This window comes from Perognathus longimembris, chromosome 6 (assembly GCF_023159225.1).
Source record: "Perognathus longimembris pacificus isolate PPM17 chromosome 6, ASM2315922v1, whole genome shotgun sequence".
NCBI classification, from domain to species: Eukaryota; Metazoa; Chordata; class Mammalia; order Rodentia; family Heteromyidae; genus Perognathus; species Perognathus longimembris.
In genome coordinates, this window is record NC_063166.1 from 24,298,905 (window position 1) to 24,320,794 (window position 21,890).

General features: G+C 41.5%; 1 protein-coding gene and 1 long non-coding RNA gene across 11 annotated transcripts in view; one reads left to right on the top strand and one right to left on the bottom strand.

Moving 5' to 3' along the window:
* Positions 1 to 21,890, top strand: part of Atxn1 (ataxin 1) — a 411,842-nt gene that overhangs the window by 119,520 nt on the left and 270,432 nt on the right. The gene's annotated exons all lie outside the window — the stretch shown is intronic.
* LOC125353002 lies at positions 9,630 to 14,206 on the bottom strand. The gene is made up of 3 exons (XR_007211231.1): positions 14,049 to 14,206; positions 10,063 to 10,068; positions 9,630 to 9,640 (listed from the first exon to the last, which is right to left on the bottom strand). It is a non-coding gene; the product is annotated as an uncharacterized LOC125353002 (long non-coding RNA).

Genomic DNA, 21,890 nt, shown 5'->3' on the forward strand with positions numbered 1-21,890 from the left:
AGATGTCACATCATATAATTTAAAATGAACAACTATTCAAGTCAACCTTGGGCAATTAGGAAACGTTTAACATCAGATAGGATGACTTCAGCCCTATGTAAGCATTCTTGTGAAGTTACTAGAAATCACTTTCCTTAGCTGTTTTAGGTGTGTAAAGTTGTGTGGGCCAACCAGAGTTCTAAATTAATGACCCATGCCATGTAATGTTGGCATCATAATCTGAATATGTGGTATTTTTCCTTGAGGGAATTTTAAAAAGTGAGGACCAAGTAACATTAAAAGATCCATGTAACATTTTCAATTCTGAAAAATCTATTCTGCTCCAGGAATATGCTTATTACTATATATTTTTTTGATTTCTAAGAATTCTATTTGGCTAAAATACCGAGAGGAAAAAAATCTTGGCTTCAATAAAGGAAAAGTCATCTCTCAAATTAATTTTGATTCTCCCAAAGTTCCTTTCCAAAGGATGCTTTTTAATATCATATGTCTAAAATGCCACTAAAAATATCTCTATGAACAAAGAATTTGAAATGGAGTTTTTGGTAATCAGTTATGTGAGGTAGATTACATAGGTTTTAAAATAATATTTTGATATTAGGAGAAATTTGCTTAAAACTATACTATATTAAATGGGTATACATATGCATACATTGTATTCATACATATTTAGCTTGCATCGGTAAGCTGGAAAAGACAGTTCCAGTTTGAAATTTACTACTTTTTTTTTTTTGCATGACACCTGTATCTAGCATTTAGCCTTTTTACCTATAAAATCATGACAAAAGTTAGGACTATCATTGGGTGTGGTGGCTCACACCTATGATCCCACATACTGAGGAGATACTGAGATCTAAGGTCAAAGTTCAAAGTCAGGCCAAGCAGGAATGTCTATGAAACGCTTGCCTCCAGTTAACCAATGAAAAGTCAGAAGTGGAAGCATGGCTTAAGTGGAAGAGCACCAGCTCTGAGTACAAAAACAAAGCAAGAACACCAGGCTCTGAGTTCAAGCCCCAGTATTAGCATGCACATGTGTGCATGTGCACACACACACACACACACACACACACACACACACACACACACACACACACATGGGACTGTTGTTGGATTAAGAAATTAGCCAGCCAGTGCTGGTAATATGACTTAGTGGTAAGAGTGCTTGCCTTGTATACATGAAGCCCTGGGTTCGATTCCCCAGCACCACATATATAGAAAACAGCTAGAAGTGGTGCTGTGGCCCAAGTGGCAGAGTGCTAGTCTTGAGCAAAAAGAAGCCAGGGACAGTGCTCAGGCCGAGTCCAAAGCCCAGGACTGGCAAAAGAAAAAAAAAGAAATTAGCCAGCCAGCATTTATTGAATTGAGGACTGGCGTGAAAACATCAAATACCGCCTCATTTTCAGCATTTTATTACAGTTGATCATTGTTCATTTTATATAGTGAAGAGCCATAACCAAGCCTCTCTTCTCTCTTACCTGAGCTGTGCATTCAGTTGAAAACCTGGTCCTTCATCTGTTTGGAAGACACTAAGTCTACCAGGCTAAGGTAAATGAGGACAGACTTCCAGTTGCCTTTTGTTATCCTCTGGTGTACCATGGGCTGCGAGCTTTCCCAGATACCATTGCCAATCATTTATAAAGAGCTCCTGACTGCTGTATTGCTCTTTTGTGAGTGTTAGTACTCCAGGGCATCCTAAATAGACTGTGGACATTTTCATTGCACCTCTGGTTGTTTCCTGATATAGTAGGTGTTTATCTTGAATGGCCCTCTGCAGGCTGTCCACTGGTCTCATGGTGAGGGGGATGGGGGGTATCCTTGCATGTTTAAGTAGGTACTGTGTTGGATAACCCAGGCTGCATCTGTGCATCTGTGAGTTGGAACCTGGGGGTGCAATGGAGTGATGTCTCACATGCTGAGCAGGTGTGAGGCCCTGGATTTTACTCGCAACACCACAAAAGGGAAATCAAATTGTGAGCTCTATAGTAGCTTCAGCTAGGAGAGGGGTGAAAGAGAAGGGAAGTCTTGAAATGTTTAAAGATCTATATAAAGACTAGATTACCTTGAGAGATCCCAATGTCTGGTGTCATTTTGGTTTTCCATTGAGGTAGAATTGACAAATAAAATGGTATCTAATTAACACAAGGATACCAGGCTTTTTGTGAAGCATTTGCCATTAATCTAGCTAGTTAATACATTCATCCTTGTGTAGTAGTAGGAGTGAGCGTTCCTTCATTTTTTTTTTTTTGCTTTCTTCCTTTTTTTCCTTTTTAGATGTTTTTTTGGTGGTACTGATGTTGAATCTCAGGCCCTATGTTTGATAGACAAGTGTTTTATTGCCTCCATTCCCTCCATCCAGCCCTTTTGGCTTTAGATTATTTTTTAGATAAAAATAGTTGATGTTGTATTTATCTGGGCTGTCTCTATTTGTCTCTTTTGCATCCCATGTAGCTGGAATTACAGATGTGTACTACCACCTCAGGATTATATGTTAAAGTAGGGTCTCATCAACTTTTTTTTTTCTCAGTTGGCCTTGAACCTTGATCTTCCAGAGTTCAGTTTCCCAAGTAGCTGGGATTACAGCTGTGAGTGACCATACCTGACTCCCTCCCTCCCTCCCTCCCTCCCTCCCTCCCTCCCTCCCTCCCTCCCTCCCTCCCTTCTTCTTCCCTCCCTCCCTCCCTTCTTCACACTTACTTTCTTCCTTTTGGTATGACCACTTATGAGCAGATTCTCTTAGTAAATTTTCAGTATGTAATACACTGTTATGAACTATAGTGACCATGGTATACAAGCAATCAACGGGTCTCAAAGTTTTAATACCCAGATTATGATTACAGCCACCACAGAAGTGTTTAAAGAAGCATGTAATAGATTGCTGTAAGGTTGTGGAGCAACAATGTAAGATATGTAAAACCTTAGATTCTTGAGGTAAATTTCCTGGGTTTGAGTGCAGATAGACCATTGAACAGCAGCCTGATGTTGAGCAAGTCATTCCACCTCTTTGAGTTTATCCACCCTGGAAAGATAAAACATACACACACACACACACACACACACACACACACACACACACACACACACACACACACACACACACACACACACACACCCTACTACTATAACAACAAAAACAGGACAGCAGCTATCAGAGTTGTAAAAACTACATGAGTTAAGTAAGGTATATCAGGCTTTCCCAAAGGTGTCAGTTGTTAGTTTCTATATTGTTATCACAGTGTTCAGTTATTCAGTTTGTAAGAAAACAGATCTCCATATTATTGTGGATGCTTTTCTGAGAAGTTCATACTCAGGGAAGGTGAGGCAGGGCACTGGCTGTACATGGTGAGGGCTTGCAGGAAGCTAGACTAGACTAGACCCTGAAGCACAGCTTGGGTTCCACCCAGTGAGACTGTCCACATAAGGCATGTGGCTAAAGTAGGAAGAAGAGAGAAGGTAGAAGCTGCCCTTTCAGGAGGAATAGTGGGAAACTGAGAAGAAAAGTAGCCTGGCTTCCTAATACAGTTTTCTCTTGTTGGTATATTGAAGGATTGGATTGGTTCCAGGAGATATAGATATATAGAGATATATGTATGTATATACACATGTATATATGTATACACACATACGTGCATGTGGAGGGTGGGGGGAGTTGCGCCAGTACTAGGGCTTGAAACTTAGGGCCTTATCCTCTTCCTAATCTTTTCCACTCAAGGCTGGAACTCTTACCACTTGAGTCATACCTCCACTTCAAGGTTTTTACCAGTTGATTGAAGATAACATATTTGGAGTCTCTCCAGATTGGAATATGTTGGGTTTATCAGCCCGTGCTGACTTTAAACATGAATCCTCAAATCTCAAGATGACAAGTGTGAGCCACTGGTGCCCAGCTCTTCCTCTATATTTTAAATCATGCATGGATTTCTTATAGCACTTAATACAATGTGAATAGTTGTTGAATCATTTAGGGAATAATGTCAAGATAAATGTCTAACGTGGAGAATGTATATACAGATTGTTTTTGTTTTTGTTTTCAATTTTGTGATGGACTGAATCTGTGGTTTCAGAACATCCAGATATGGAGGGCCTCCTGTAAAAATGGTACCCATTCATGTGATCTACTCATTGAGGAGGTTAGGTAAATTAGTTCTGATCACAATTCCCTGTAATATAGCTGTCTGCATACTAGAGATGAAAAAGTTGAAGAAATCCCATAGTGTAGACTGGGATTTTTTTTTAGGGTGGAAACCCTTTGAAGGTTTTAGGATTGGGGATCATGATCTGCTTTTTATCTGTGTATTTAACTTTTTGGCAGGACTAGAGTTTGAATTCAGGGGCCTTGCTTGCTCATGGATGGTGCTCTACTGCTTGAGCCATACCCCCAGTCCAGCTTTCTGCTGGTTGGAGATGGAATCTCATGGACTTTTCTGCCTTCACCACAGTCCTTTGGGTCTTAGCCTCCTGAGTAACTAGGATTGCTAGCATGAGCTACCAGTGCCTGCCTGATGCCACTCATTTCTTTATCTACTCTTTTAGAGACTGGGCTCCCTGGACTTAGAGAAGCAGCACCCATTACTCCCAGTTCTCTAAAGAAAAGGCCTCTGGCTCATCAGCATAAATACTGGTGCTGGTGTTATCTGTTTCCAAAGTGGCCTCAGGAGGGCTGGGAATGTGGCCTAGTGGTAGAGTGCTTGCCTCATATACATGAAGCTCTGGGTTTGATTCCTCAGCACCACATACATAGAAAAAGCCAGAAGGGGCACTGTGGCTCAAGTGGTAGAGTGCTAGCCTTGTGCAGAAAGAAGCCAGGACAGTGCTCAGGCCCTGAGTTCAACAAACAAACAAACAAAGTGGCCTCGGGAAAATCGAAAAAGCTCATTTCATGTTTTCCTTTTTAAAGGGAAAGTAAAGTAGTTAATTTAGGTGATTCTTGTTTAGTTCTGTATGTTTCACTTCTTTTGAACTTTGTAAGATAGTCATTTTTTTTTTTTTTTAATGACAGTACTGGGACTTGAACTCAGGGGCCCAGGCTCTCACTGGGCTTGTGTGCTCTGTGATTTGCTCTACCACTTGAGCTGTATCGCCAGCCTGGAATTTTACTGGTTCGGTGGAGATGGGAGTCTTCAGGTTGGTTTTGAATTGTGATCCTCTAGGTCGCAGTCTCCTGAATAGCTAGGATGACAGGAGCCCTTCCTTGTAAGACATCATAAAATAGAAAGTATAAATTTTACATTTAAATTATCTGTGATTACAATGGCAGTGTTTATTGTTTCTGATGAATAAGAAACAATGAGCAAAGCTAGGATTCATACCCTTGTCCTGGTTTGTGCTCTGCCATCACCAGGCCTCTGGTTTTCCAATCCACACAGCCTTACTTCTCCCACTGACTTAAGTCCATTTTGCTCAGCAAGCACTCTCCTGCCTCTTCCTTGCAAAGAAACTAAAACCCCACCAGGACCTAATCTCCTTTGCAGAGATTGATAGGAAAGAAAGTATTCTTCTAAATGATTCCATTGGCAGATGGCCATTTGGAGAAGGCCATCAAATAGGCCCCTTTCAGGTGGCCCGTGTCCTATGCCAAGAGAGCCTGGGAAGTGAGCCTACCCTTTGCTGTAAATAGAACCTGGGAGAGAGTCCCCAGCAGGAACCCCAGGTATTTCAAGCAAGCCCTGTGATTCTTCCATCTGATTGAACACAAATTTATTATTATACTAAAACCCAAGCAGAGTGACGCTTACTTCCAAAAGCTGCCCGGAATTTGGAGTGGCATTTCATGAAAGAGGAAGTTCAACTCCCAGCTATCAAAGGTCAGGGCCAGGGAAACTCACAGGATATATTATGTAAACTGACCCAAATGGCTATTAACTAGATAAACTGTGAAGTGGTTATCTGTGCTGGGACATTGATAAGCTATAAGAGTTTCTAAAATATCAAGTCCACTTATTATGTTGAAATGTGGAGTTGTGACAGGCAATTTTCGAGAGCTCAGTTCAACTGCAGCTGGACTCATTTGGCAATAGTAGACATGTGACCCCCACTTTCCCACTGAGCAGCCACATTAGTTTCATCCCTAGCATCTTCTGGGTTCCTTCATCCTCCACAGAGAGTCAGGGACTCAACAGTATTCTGTCTCAAGGACCCACCTGTCACAAGGACATGCCTTTGAAAATGTGATTTAAATTGATTACATATAATATATGCTATGCATTATATATATAATATATGTATCTGATACATCTTATATATTATCCATTATATATCACATACACACATAGGCATATGTATGCATTAATTGGGGTAATGATATGAGTAATGAATAATTAATATGTTATCATCCTTTGATAGCCAAGAGAATTGGTTCCAAAGCCCCTCCAAGGATGCCATAACATGAAGATGCTCATGTTCCACATAAAAAAATGATGTGGCACTCATATATTATCACCTGAGCACACCCTTCAGTATGCTCTAACTCATGTCTAGATGACTTGTAATGCTTAAGACATGTGAGCACTGTGGATGGGACATCTAAGGAACAATGACAGGACAATGGACTGTGCAGGTTCATATTTCCCTTAGATAATTTTCAATTCTCAGTTGGTTGACTCTGGATGTAGAGCCCTTGAATAGGGAGGACCAACTCTTTCTGTCTCTGTCTCTGTCTCTGTCTGTCTCTGTCTCTCTCTTTCTCTCTCTCTCTCGTATGTGACAGATATTTACCACTTTAATTATGTTGTGTGCTATTCAGCAGTGTTATACACATCCCCAATTGTGCAATCCTCTCCAACCATCTTTAGAATTTCATTTTTCTTAACCCCTACCCATTTAACATTCACATCTGTTCCTTCCTCCTTCAGTTTCTGAGATCTCTACTGTCTGTCCTTAGGTATTTGGGTATTTTAAGTACTCCCGAGAATCGTACAATATGGTCCTTTGGGATTTGTCTCTTAATTTATTTTTTGGGGGACAGGGTCTTGCTATGTATCCCAGCCTGATCTGAAAAGTAAGATCTTTGTGCTTCAGCCTCCCGAGTGCTTGTATTACAAGCATGTAGCATCACACCTAGGTTTTAACTTCTTTTTTAAATATATCATTTGTTTCAAATATACTTTTCTGTAGAAAGCATCTGCTATCCATAATTCATCATGTCAGTAATTATCAGCACATTCTATTCAAATCTAGGTAAAGAGAAAACATATACTTTTTTTGGTTAAATAAGTGAAGCAAGAATGTGTCAAACAATAGATCTAAGTCCTTCATGTTTCTTTATGTTCCTCTTTTGTGTTGGTTTCCCCTGATTTTACTTGTCTACCTGTATTTGGACTTTCTAGAATTCTCCTCTCCTCTCCTCTCCTCCCCTTCCTCCCCTCCCTTTTCCTTCCTCCGCTTCCTTCCTTCCTTCCTTCCTTCCTTCCTTCCTTCCTTCCTTCCTTCCTTCCTTCCTTCCTTCCTTTCTTCTTTCCTTTCTTTCCTTCCTTCCTTCCTTCCTTCCTTCCTTCCTTCCTTCCTTCCTTCCTTCCTTCCTTCCTTTCCTTTCTTTCTTTCCTTCCTTCCTTCCTTCCTTCCTTCCTTCCTTCCTTCCTTCCTTCCTTCCTTCCTTCCTTCCTTCCTTTCTTCTTTCCTTTCTTTCCTTCCTTACTTCCTTCTTTCCGTGTGTGCCAGTACTAGAGCCTGAACTCAGGGCCTGGCTGCTGTTCCTTAGCTTTTTTACTCAAGGCTGGTATCTCTACCACTTGAACCACACAGTCTCTTCTAGCTTTGTGGTGGTTAATTGGAGATAAGATGCATGAACTTTCCTACCCAGACTGACTTCAAACCTAGATCCTCAGAGCTCAGCCTCTTGAGTAGGTAAAATTATAGGCATGAACCACCAGCACTGTGCCAGATTTCTTTAGATGCCATCTTTCTTTCTTTCTTTATTTTTTTTTGCCAGTCCTGGGGCTTGAACTCAGGGCCTGAGCATTGTCCCTGAGCTTCTTTTGCTCAAGCCTAGTACTCTACCACTTGAGCCACAGCACCACATTTAGCTTTTTCTATATATGTGATACTGAGGAATTAAACTTAGGGCTTCATGTATACGAGGCAAGCATTCTACCACTAGGCCATATTCCCAGCTAGATGCCATCTTTCAGTGTACACTAACTCTTCATTTATTTTAAGGCAAATCATTTTCTCTGCCTGCCTCTGTCCCACAATAGGCAGTAATATATGATGGTGGTATTGGATGCTGGTAAGTCACAGCCATCCTCTGTGATGCCATTCCTCAAAGCGAGAGTGTTTCTTTCTGTATAGAAACAGCAGCAGCATCTTTTCACTGCAGCCATGGATCTGTAGTAGTGGTGAATATAATTCATTTTCTATTTACATCTTTAACGAGCCATAATTAAAAGTAGTGAGTTGGCGTGTCAGGGAGAATGTGTTATTTTCAGATGTCTGCGATAGCAATTGCTACTGCTGGTTTAAGCAGTGCTTGCCTGGAATGAAAGGCTACAAACCCTAAGGGGGTATCTAGGAGGGTCTTATCTTTTTCTGAAAGTGAGCAAGACAGGAATGACTTTCTGCTTTGCCAGAGACTGGTCTTAAATCCCTAAAGCCTGTAGTTCTCAAATTTTCATTGACATACCTTGTTTTCTCTGGTAAAGGATAATCTGCCTGATTTGAAGTTGAAGTGTTAAAAGCCTTTCTTCCTTTTCTGTAGTCATAATTGAAATGTATTGACAACTGGGTGCTGGTCGTTTGCTCATATAATCACAGTTACTCAAGAGGCTGAGATCTGAGGATTGAGATTCGAAGCCAGGTCAAACAGACCAATTCGTGAGACCCTTATCTCCAATTAACCAGCAGAATTCTAGAAGTAGATGCATGGCTGAAGTGGTAGTGCACCAGCCTTGAGAAAAAAAGCTAAGCAAGAATATGAGTCCCTGAGTTCAAGCCCTAATGAGTGTGTGTGTGTGTGTGTGTGTGTGTGTGTGTGTGTGCGTGTGTGTGCGCATTGGAGGCTTCTCCCTGGATGCATTCCAAGTAGAAGGCTCAGACATTAGAGTACTGAGTACTGGAAAAGGTCTTTTCCTCCATTCTGACAGGTTTTGGGTCCCCAGTCACCCTAAGAGTTCATACCACATCTACATCTCATTACAGCTGGGGTCTTTACTTAGGAATCTGCAGGTATGTCTCCATACACACTGCTTGGCTGCGTAAGAAATACCTGGGGACTGCAAGTTTCCTGACAAAGAAAGCCACGTATTGGAATTCATTCACAGGCCATCTAAAATGTAATAGGTAAACATTTCTATTTGGCCACTTGAACATAGCAAAAAATTGTGTACTGATGTATTTATTGTGTGTACTTGTTGGGAAAGACTGTATAGTGCTTGCCTTCTTATAGGTGGCCCCAACCTTGGATTATGGGTCAGGCCAAGTATTTGGATGCTTGTGCTAGGGCTGGTGCTGCAGTTTAAAGATTTCTCACATTGGCCTCATGCCCAAGTTTATGCTCTTACTTTTGCAAAAACTCTTTTAATTTTTATTGTGGCACTGGGATTGAACCCAGGGCCTTGTACATGCTGGGCAAACATTTCTATTACTTGAAACATACTCTCATCACTCCTGACTTAATTTTGTATTTGAGGTAGGGTCTTAATGACTTTGCCTGGGCTGGCCTAGGATTTGACATTTTCCTATACCTACCTCCCGAGTAGGTGAAATTATAGGAGTGAAGTACTACAATGGCTTTGTAAACTCTTTAAAAAAAAAAAAAAAGACACCTCCCCCCTTCTCTACCCTTTGCCTAACTTTATAAGCTTCAGTTACCATAGTCTGAATTTCCTCCTGATGATGAATATGTATGAGCTGTGCCTATGCATATGTTAATTAAATATATTCATCTCTCTTTCATACTAGAATGTGAAACTTCAAAAATCTGCCAGCCTGCAAAATAGGAAAATGAAAGGGCTGTGTGGAGTCTGTCTCTACCAGTTGTTTACAAGGAAATGTATATCTTGGACGTTTAGCAAATAATAATATCATGTTTAGCTGATAGTGATTGTGTCCTCAATTTTACAAGCTAATGACTCATAGCTATGACTCACATGTTCCTGGGAATACCCCCATCTGACTTGCCATTTGCCTAATGTAGTGTATAGTACGGCGGACTTGCTTAGGAGTTCAGTATAAATGAACCATATAGCTTCTGGTTTTGTTCCACCTTACCTCAAGAAAACTTAATTTAGGCTGGCTAGGTGTAGTGGCTTGTGCCTATAATACCATTTACATAAGAGGCAGGTCTTGGTTCTAGGCTAGCCTGAACCAAACCCAGTAGCATTAAACCTCAGTATCATTAAAAGACCAAACACCAGCATCAAATCCCAGTATCATTATTAAAAAGGTAAATTGAACATTTATTCTTTGAGGCTTTTTGTTCTTGTTGTTCCTATCTCACCATGGTTATTTTAAGGCTATTTTCCCTGTAAGGATTCATTAGTTATATTCATCAGTTATTAGTTATTACTTGAGGAACAGCTGTTGACTTCCAGTGTATGATCAATAGCTGAGTGCTGTGGCAGTTTCTTATCATCTCAGCTACTCTGGTGACCTAAGTGGAAGAACTTCCAGTCCAAGCTAGACAAAAAAACTTAAGAGCTACCTGAAAAATAAGTACACTAAGAGACTGAGGATGAGGCTTAAGTAGTAGAGTACCTAGCAAACACCAGTTCCTAAGTTCGAACCCTACTATCATTAAAAAAAGAAAACAGAACAGTTATTGGAGGCTTTATTGTTGTTTCTATCTCAACATGGTTATTTTAAGGTAATTTTCCCTGTAAGAACTCACTTGTTACAGGTGACTTTGACTTTAGGAAGAGTGTTGATTTCCAGCGTGCAGAATCAGTTTCTTTATTCCTTTCTCAGAGTTCCTTTATTGTTTCTAGGTGTTATTTAATGCAAGAACTAATTTAGTTCTTGACTTTTTTTCAATTCAAGTCATGACATTTCTGTGAAAACAACAGCCCTAGGGAAGAAAAGCCACCCTTCTTTGCTCCCCCCCCACCCCCCGCCTCACCAAAATACACAGTTTTTAAAGGAATCGATTTTAAAAATCTTTCATTTCATCCAGGATACCACTTATTAGCCATTTAGATATCATGTTAGTCAATCAACAGTCACAGGGAAGTGTGATACTCTGACTGTTAGAGAGAATGGCAGAGCGTGTAGGTAGCAGGTCCCCACAGGAGATGCTGAGCAGGGTGACTGTGGATTGGAGGATGGCCCTGTTTTGTGTTGCCAGGAAGGCCTGTCCCAATGGCCTGTTGGACCAGGGGACTTAAGCTAATGACCAAGCAGCCACATGAAGGGCTGGGAGGGAGAAAAGTCATCTAGCCCATCATGCAAAATTGAAAAGTAGATCTGTTAGGAATGAGGAGGTTATACCACACAGCTTCCAGTTCCTACTGTGCCATTCATTTTGTGACCCTGGGTATGTTCCTAATCTCTGGAATCCCAGTTTCCTCCCTTCTACATGAAAGGTCAGAGAGTTTACCTAGGTCTTGGAGGCTCCCTTCAAGGGTTGATGGTGACCTGCTGACATTTAGTGTTCCAGGGATTGAACTCAGAAGAGAACAGATGGGAGGAAAGCCACCAGGAAGTTGGTGGTACAGGAATACAAGCTGGAGCCAGAAACCTGTGGCTCACACCTGTAATCCTAGTTACTCAAGAGACTGAGACCGGAGGATCAGGGTTGAAACCAGCCTGGGCACGCTAGACCATGGGACTCTTACCTCCAATCAACCAGCAAAACACCAGAAGTTAGATTTATGGCGTCAGTGGTAGAACACCAGCTTTGAGAAAAAGCTAAGGGTTAGTGACCTAGCCCTGAGTTCAAGCACCAGTACTGGCGTGAAAACAAATAAGCTTGGAGACTGGGGGCATGGTGCAAGTGGCAGAGGGCTTCCCTAGCAAGCAAGAGGCCCTGAGTTCAATCCCTGGTAGACAAAGCCACAAACTCCAAATGCTCCCAGGATCTACTAAGATGTCTGGCTCTCCCCATTGGCAAATGACTGTTGAAGGAAAGGTTGGGGATGAGCTCTAGGAATACTCCCTTGCACCCTGGAAAGACATTGCAAATTTTTCTTTTCTCTGTGGGTTGTACTCCTGGTCACTGCTTAGCACAATGGACTTTCCTGTGTATTTATGCTTAGTGCCCACGTCTTCCAGATGTTTCTAGAGCCCTATGGGTACAATAGATTTTGCTCCTCTCCCTCTGAAGCCCTGGTGGGATAATTTGTCTGCAAATTCCAACATATTCATTTGTCTTGTCACTATCCTGCCTGAAGAAGCAGAATCCAATGTGTCTGTGATTGGCTGTGTAAGCTTAGTGGGAGCTCGCTGTGCCCTCTCCAGGTTGCTACTTCTTGAGTTAGCTGTCACGGAATTGTCAACAACTTCAGTTTCTGGACAGTGTGTATGATTAGCCTCTACCTCTCAAGAGGTTAATAATCAAATGACAGAGACTAACAAGATAATAATATTAGCATTAATGATATGGACAGCAATAGGCCTCCCTCCTTCCATTTCTCTTTCTCTCTTTCCTTCCCCCTCCATTCCTCCTGTCCTTTCATCTTTCCTTTCCCTTCCCTTCCCTTCCCTTCCCTTCCCCTCCTTTCTCTTTCTTGTCCCAGGACTTGAACTCAGGGCCTTTTTCACTCAAGGCTGGGCCTCTACCACTTCTGGCTAATTGATGGTTAATTGCAGATAAGACTCTCAGACTTTCCTACTTGGGTTGGCTTTGAACCAGGATCCTCAGAACTCAGCTTCCTGAGTAGTTAGGGTAACAGATATGAGTCACAGGCACCTAGATGATTAGGCATTTTCTGAGTGCTTGTTGCATTCATTAACGTGCTTAGCATTTTATATGTCCATAAAATGTGCAACACACATACTAAATAAATGTCTAATTCTTGAAACAGTGTCAAGAACTATGGATTAGTATTATCAGCTCCTTATATGGATGAGTAGGAAACTGAGGCCAACACAGGAGACACTACTCCCTGGAAGAAGTATGGGTAGGATTAACTTTTACACTTTACAATTAGTGCTAATGAAGTGCTAAGTCTCCAATTGTGTTGATGCCAGAAGTGCAGGGGTAAATTTGGCTGGGATTATGGGAGAATGTGATTTACACTGTTTTGTAGGAAGAAAGAGGTAATTGTGCAAAGAAGACCAAAGGGCATTTGGAGCAGAAGCTACTTGCTAATGAATATTGAGCATAAAGAAGCCCAATAGCTAATAGGTTTGTTCAGTGAAAACGACTAGCATCCAGCCATCGATGGCAGCCAAGTGACCAGAATGCAATAAGCACTGAGTTATTTATGAGAGGTGGTGCAGGCATTGCTGTAATTAGTAGCAGGTCAACACCTTAGAAAAATTTCGACTGGGTGTAAAGACATATTTCTAGCAGAAATGTGTTAGTCTGCAAAGCAAATAAGGTGTAGGCATCGTTGTCCTGCCTTTAGGCGATTTCTCCTTGGGTTGTTTTTCCTACATGACACCAGCTTCTCACACTTACTTTGAACTGCCATGGGTTTTGCTTCACTTCCTACTAATTAGCTCTGTGTCTTGGGCCTGTAGTCACTTGGAGCCACTTGGGACATGTTTTTCTCCAGCCCTCCTGGACAGCTTGGGAGTTCTGTCTTGTCCAAGGTGTCTGTCTTGTCTTGGCGGCCCTTGACATACACGGCAGGTGCTGGGGGAGGAGAGGAGGCAGCAGCTGCTCCTGCCCAGCACTGTGCCATACAGCTCTTTCTCCGGCTGCAGAGGGTTAAACACTGGTGAAGAGATTTTTAAACTTGGAACAGAGCTAGACATAAAATGGGGAGACCTGGATGGGTGATGAGTGCTTGGTGAAAAAAATACCACCATGATGGAATAGGATTGGTAGCATGAAATATTTCTTTCAAGGGCTTCTCCCTCCACATCTGGAAAAGAATAACAAAAACAGACATTGCAGGAGATTCTTCCAGGCTCCTCAAAGGCTGGTGTGTTTGACTGATTAATTAATAAATGACTGCTCATTGTTTGGAAAAAAAATCTTATAACAGTGCCTTAAGTTGATAAATCTATCAGACAAGAGAATTTACCAAGTAAACAAATGAATGTGTCCCTTTCAGCTTTATTAACATGCGTGTGTGTGTGTGTATGTGTGTGTGTGTGTGTGTGTGTGTGTGTGTGTGTGTGTGTGTGTGTGTGTGTGTCCATCCTTACTGGGGCTTGAATTCAGCCTTGGTTTCTGTTTCCTTAGCTTTTCACTCAAGGGTGGCACTCAGTCTACGACTTGAGCCACAGTAGCTTTTTGGTGATTAATTGGAGATAAGAATCTCATAGACTTTCTTGCCTAGGCTAGCTTTGAACCACAATCCTCAGATCTCAGCCTCTTAAGCAGCTAGGATTATAAACATGAGCCACTAGCACCTAGCAACATGTCTCTTTTTGAATGTGTTTTTATATAACAAAATGACTGCCCAACAACCACAAATTATTTTTAAAATGGTGTCAGATGTAATTATGTCAACTATTTTCCACTTTCTCAAGATATGCTTTTCCCTGCAACTTAACCTTATTGATTAACCCGTCATTCCCTAGAAGTATCTATAGAGGTTGGTAGGGGTGAAACTCTAGTGTTGCAGTGGTAGCTGGGTTTTGTGGTTTGCCTTTTGGTAAAGACCCTTCTGCCTTTTGGAACACTGGAACATCAGCACTGGCAGGAGCCATCCTCATCTAAGGAGTCTCATGATTCACCCTCTCTCTTTGGGGTATAATTCCTTAGGAGCTGATGTGGATCTGGTTGGTGAGAACCTAACCTGCAAGAAGTCAAATCAGTACATGGTAGAGCAAAGATTTCATCTTTCTCTTTTGCCTACAAATCACATGGCTTTAACAGTGATTCCCTCTACCTCCTGTGTTCAGTTACCAAGCTCTGGCACATAGTCCCACCTGTATACCCCTCAGAAGAGCCCTGCATAATGTTAGCTACCAAAGAACAACTATGCAAGGCCAGCTGTAAGGCTGACTCAATGCCTTCCCCACTGGAGGTTGAGGAACTGGAGGTTAAACAGTGAATGGCGAATCACCCATTTATCATGGATCAAAGAGAGTGAAAAAGAAAGCACCTCATGAGAACCATGCATTGTAACCTCTCATTAACACCAGCTCACAGACCCATGAGATAAACAACACTTTTCCCACTTTACGGGTGATAGGAGATGGAGATGAAATGATAAGGTTGGTCCATGCCACATTGTAGAATACGGACACTAAACTAGTTTGCTGACATGAAAGTCACGTTCATTGTCCAGTCTGAGTGGTATTTGTGAGCTACTTTTCCCCCTTTGCTTCAGATGTATGAGTTCTTTTTCAGTTATTCTTTGACAAACTATAAAATTCCTCAGAGAATGTATGGAGGAATATAAAGCAGGGAAACCTGGAACACAGCTATGATCCAGTAGCCATTTTGTTGATGATTTGTGGCTGATGTGAGAGTTGCACATTTGCCACCAGGATTCAGAAGACTGCTTATCTTTACACAGAGCTAATGAAGGGACGATCCTACAGAAAGGCAGATCCTGAACCCAAGGACCTGAGAGAGGTATCTGGCTGACTTTAGAGGTGGATGGACATCCATTGAGACTGTAGGGTAGAGGGGTTACTGTTGGGCAGGTGTTGATTTAACTTCAGAGGGTAGTATAATTTAGCCATTCAAAGTCCAGGTGATTTTTGTGCTTTGTACCATATCATGAGCTAATGAGTGTGAGGGATTAATACCCATAGAACTTGGGGGGAGTTTGATATCACCGAATGGGGGTATGTTGTGAGATTGGTAACCCATTTCTAATTTTTAGGTATATTCAGGATACCAGAGTTTGGGCCATGTTCATGTTACAGTAGGAAAAGCTATGAGCTTGGAATCAGAGAGACACGAGTTCAAATTCAGCACCTGTCATTTATAACTTGTGAGGTCCTGAGCAAGCTTCTGTTTTATCAACAATAATATATGGGTGAAAATCTTGCTTCCAAGAACAGCTATACAGAAAGCAGCAAGCACAGTGGTGCCTCGCTCACACAAGTATGTATTTAGTGATTTTTATTATCAACTAAGAGAAGAGGTCCTACTTATTATGATTGTAAACACTATGGTATACCTGTGCAAGACACTTGCATAATCCAATGAGAGATATTCTTGAAATTTCTGCTAGAGCAAAAATGCAAATTATTACTTGGTACATTTCTGGCAGACATATGAGCCATTTACATAATGAAACCTCTCTAAGATTATTTCTATTAATAGCAACCTTTCTAAGTATCAATCTGACCATTTTGTATTTAGAATCATCCTCTGTATGAGCAGATTCCTTTTATTGCCATGTCTTCTTAATATCTTCTGACAAGTATCATTATCTCTTTACTTCATATTCGAGTGTTTGTGATTTTTCTGAGTCTTTAACCATGCTCATTTACTACTGAAGAATTTCGGCTTTCAATAAGGCATCGTTTTAATGTTTGAGTTTGGAGGAAATATGGTTGCTTGCTTTCTTCTTTCTTTCTTTTTTTTTTTGGCCAGTCCTGCGGCTTGAACTCAGGGCCTGAGCACTGTCCCTGAGCGTTCTTTTGCTTAAGGCTAGCACTCTTTATCACTTGAGCCACAGCACAACTTCTGGCTTTTCCTGTGTATGTGGTACTGAGGAATTGAACCCAGGACTTCATGCATGCTAGGCAAGCACTCTACCACCAAGCCACATTCCCAGCCTGGTTGCTTTCTTTCTCAGGTGCAGAGTCATAAGTGGGCACATCATGTTGGGCTTTCTCACCCAGTAGGCTCTGCAGCCATCCTCTGTACAAGGAGATCCCTTCTTCTAACTACTTTAGCGAATCTCCTTGAGTGCACATTTGGACCATGAAAGCCCTTGGATTTCTTTGTGGGGATGTGAAATGTGTGGTTAGGTTCTTGGACCTCACAGCTTCAGCAAAACAATAGCCATATGTCCTCTGGGAGGAGGTCCTCTTGAGTAGAGATTTTTCCTTCTTACCTCAGAGTCACTAGATACAGAAGTCCAAAGACCTGCTGAATGAATGAATGATGAAATGAATGAGCATGAAAGTGCATCTGAGGAAATACTAGTGAATAGAAAGATGTTTCCCAGGAAGGGAGACTCAAGCACCACTTTTAGCCTCATACTTCTGTTCATGTATGCACAACTTCACAATGGACACTATGGCAGGAAGCCTTCTCACCTTCTTCTTCTATACCACTTGGTGGATTGTTGGGATCACTGCAGTGTACCTGAATGAACCATTAAGCAAGGACATTTAAAAAAGAAATAGAGAGAACAAAGTAATCAGAAACTTTAAGTATAATTTTTTTAATTTCTGAAGATTATAGCTATATTTCTATTTTTAAATGATGGTTTTACTAATCATTTATTTCTCTATTGCCAGTCAAAGAGGTCCTCTGTGAATAGCTTCTAAGGAATGGGGATTTTTATAAAGATACAAAGATCATTCATAGATTTTAGGAATGGGGGCAGATAGGCCCCACCTAATGGAAAATAAATAAAAAACAAGCAAGGAAACAAATCACCAAAACAAAAGCATAAATCTACATCTGGATTTGAGAGGGGGGGTCACATGTTAGTTTTTTCCCTCATTATAATAAGTACCTGAGATTAGCAACTTCTACAAATAAATAGTTGGTTGGGCTGACAGTTTTGAAAGTTGAGTTGATAACCAGTTGGCCCTGTTGTTCTTAGGCCTCTGGTGGAAGCATGTGGTAGAGTAGAATTGCTCACCTTGTGACTGAGAAGTGAAAAACAGGAAGAGGAAGGGGCTGGACTTCCCACAATCCCCTTCAAGGATACAACCTAAATGACTTGAAGACCTCCCTCTTAAAGGTTCTTGTATATCTCTAATGCGCCATGTAGGTTACCAAGCCAGCATCCAAGTCTTTCAGGGAACATTCCAGAAGCTCATGTGGTGTGATCAGGACTACTTCTTCCACATACACAGATGATTTCTAAACAAACGACTGTTCAATCTACTTGGTATCTCCATAATGCTTGATTCTGTATCCTTACCTGTGCATGCTTTTGAAGATCTTGTAATTATTAATGCTAATATTGCTGCAGAAAAATGCATTAAGATGTCTATTGCTCTGTTGTGGTAATTTCTACCTGCAGAACCCGTTAGCATCTTTTCTCAAATGAGCAGGCTTTCTGGATGGGAGCTGCTAACCTTATTCTTCAACTTGTTCTTGTTTATTTGTATTTTCCTTATTTCAACTTGATACTGTGTAGTTGGCTTCCCTGACTTCTGGGGTGGTCCAACATAAACGATTTATGGGAGTTATGCTTTGTGTGGAAGGACGCCTACCAATAGACAGCCTGTCCTTGGTATGATGTTGAAGATTGCTTATGAAACTGTTTAGGAAGCAGACAGAGAATTTTAGGACCTCTTACCATGGCTCAGCATATGTAGCTCAGCAAAGCAAACACATCCAAGTGGTGTCTCTCATCTTCTGCTAGACAGCCCGTGAGTTCACTGCATAGAATTACACAGTTCTAGGTCACCTAGCACTCAAGGCCCTTGTGATCTAAACTTGGATAATTAAAGCAAGAAACTGATGCAGAGAAGTAAACAGGGCTTGACTAAGAGGTCAGACTGGAATCAGAAGCTGTTCTGCTATTCTCATGTCTTCCTCAAATGTTCAATTCTGGGTCTCCAGCGCAGCCCCTAGCAATGGCTCCATGTCCACGTGGGCACTTTGCTTTCTAAGGCTTCATGGACAAGGTGTGTTAGACCGCTGGGTATCTAGACTATGACAACTTTATTTTCCTCTGATTCTGGAGGTAGATATCTGAGCTCAAGATTGCTTCTTCTGAAGTTTTTCTCCTAGGCTCGAAGGCTGTCTTCTTCATGTGTCCTCCCATGGTCTGCCCTTGATGTGTCCTGATCTCCTTCTCACACAAGGGTACCGGGGAAGTGGAGAAGGGTTCAGTTCATCCACAGGGCCTGCTTTTACCTTCATTACCCCATACAAGGCCCTGCCTCCAAACACTGTGGCCTTCTGTGTCTTCTGGTCCCGAATACACAAATTTAACCAACTGAAGATTAAAATTACTTAGGAAAAATGATGCTATACTGGATAGATCTGTCATGAATATGCTTTCTTGTCATTCCTTCCAGTGGTCCAGGATAGCATGTTTACATAGCGTTTACATTGCCTATGATACACAGGCAGTCTAGAGGCGACTCAAAGTACATGGAAGGAGCCTGATGCTAGTGGCTTGCATCTGTAATCCTAGCTAGTCAAGATCTGAGGATCAAGGTTTGAAACCCAGGCAGAAAAGTTCACGAGATGTTTATCTTCAATTTACCAGCAAAAATCAAGTGGTAGAGCACTAGTCTTGAGACCATGAGTTTAATCCTCAGTACTGGCACCAAAACACAAAGAGAAAAGAAAGGAAAATCATGGGAAGACTTGTACATTTATTGAAAAGGTTTGAGCCAGGTACCAGTGGCTCATGCCTATAATCCTAGCTATGCAGGGTGCTGAGATCTGAGGACTGAGGTTAGAAGCCAGCCCAGGCAGAAAAGACTATGAAGACTTTCATCTCCAGTTAACTACCAAAATTCTGGAAGTGGAGCTGTGGATCGAGGGGTAGAGCTCTAGCATAGAGTGAAAAAGCTAAGACTTCCCTGGCCCTGAGTTCAAGTCACAGCACACAACAAAATAACAAACAAACAAACAAAAACTACCAAAAAAAAAAAACCCAAACAAACAACAAGAGAGGCTCTGTTCCTGCCATATTCAGATTGAGAAATGGTTGCCATTGGAAAAATTTGTCCTAGATTTGTGCTGACATGTTCCATGGCAGTACATTTACCTTAATGTCAGCTGCTCTTTGCCTCTTGCTGGATTTGGGAGCAGTCGTGAATCTGCCAGGCTGGATAACTGGCGTTCTGCAAAGGAACGCATCAGAAGCGAACACCACACTCATTCCAAATATGTCATTCCATTGCCAGAACGCTCTCTCTCGGTATCTGGATGACTCCTGTACTCGGCATTTTTTTTTTTTTGAGAGAGGGAAAGCTGCTATTTTTACCATCTATGAGTATTCGGATACTTCTTTAATAACGTGGCTACTACACAGCACCCCGCACCCCATCTGCTTCTCCCCTGAGACCACATCTTAGTCCTATTTCTGTCCCTTAATGTCTGGCATTGTGCCTGATACATAGGCGATCATCAGTGAATGGTTGCTGAATGACAGGTGCTGAGTGAGAAAATAGCCAACTGTGAGAAGCTGTGTAAATGGAATGAGCCTCTTGCCTCTCCCATAAAGAGAGATAATAGGTGTGCATCCTTCACTTCCTGCCTTTTGGGTGACCATCCATTCTGAATCAAGCTCCATTGATGAGTCTTAAAGGGAGAGATGGAAAAATCGTCCAGAGGTTCATGCATAGAAGACATTCAGAGTCCAACATACTTGGCTTCTCTGGGCAGCCATCCTTGCTCCCAGGGTGGGTGGCACCTGCCATTCTACTCACATCACAGTCCCCTGACTGCATTGATTACAGAACCGAGAAGTGAATTAAGGTGAACTCTGAAAGAAGGGTGAGACGCAGCTCACTTGATCGATGTGGGAGTCAGTGTGGGAAGATTTTTCCACGCATAAAGATGGCATCAAAGAGGCTTGGCTGTTTTTCCATTCTCCAGTCATCCTCGACAGTTTTATATTGTTTAACATTTTAAAATGTGTCCTCTCAACCTCAGGCTATTCAAAAAAGAAAAAAAAAACAAGTATTTTATGGTGGAGATTATGTCAAATGATAAGAGATGCTTTTGTGATCAGTGGCAGAAGCAGAGGCGGGAGCCTCTGAGAATTTAAACCGACAGAAGTCAAAATTTTTAAGAGCTCAAGTTCAACGGTGAATGTGCCTCAGCCCCTGAGACATATGGGAGGTGTATTTTCTGAGTCTGGCATGCCCTGTTCAATTGGAGCCCCTGGTTTTGCAGTTACTGTGTCAAGGTTATGAGGGGCAACTTTACACCTATAAAAGCTTGTAATATTCTCAGCCACTATATGTTGTTATAGTGCTATGGACCGAAGTTACATATTGATTACCAGCACTTATTTTTAAAGTTGTACAGTGTGCAATCCATGATACAGAATCTATGGGACCTGAGGAAAGAGCTCTTCATTTTGTCCTAACATGACTCACTACTGACACGAATCATAGCTGTTCCCACTTTGGGGTGAAATACAAATAGCAGAAAATTTACTATCCTAACGATTTTTAAACAGTTCTGTGGCATTGAGTACATTCGCATTGTTGTGCAACCACGGCCGCCACTCCATCTCCAGAATTCTTTTTGCTTTGTAAAATTGAAACTCTACCCGTTAAAGAATAGCTTTCCATTTTACCCTCCCCTCAGTTCTGGACAACCACAATTATAGCCTCTGCCTCCCTACTGACTATCTACAGAAGAGAATCAAATGGTATTTGTCATGTTGCAACTGGATTATTTGTCCTAGATGTTCCATTTTTAATGGTATCTTTATTGGGATTCATGTTATTTATGTGACATCATATTAAAAACTTTTTTCATCATATTTACTGCTGATGCATATTTGCATCTTTGAAACAAGTAAACTCAGTACATTTTTGAGTTTTCAAATCTGCACTCATGTAGGCAGTGCATACCTGTAAGCCCAGCTACATAGGAGGCAGAGGTGGGAAGATCGTAATCTGAGATAAAATGGTAAAAATGCCAGACTCTATCTGAAAACAAAACGTAAAAAACCCAACTAAAATGACTGGTAGGGGATTGGAGAGGTGATGATTCAAGTTGTAGA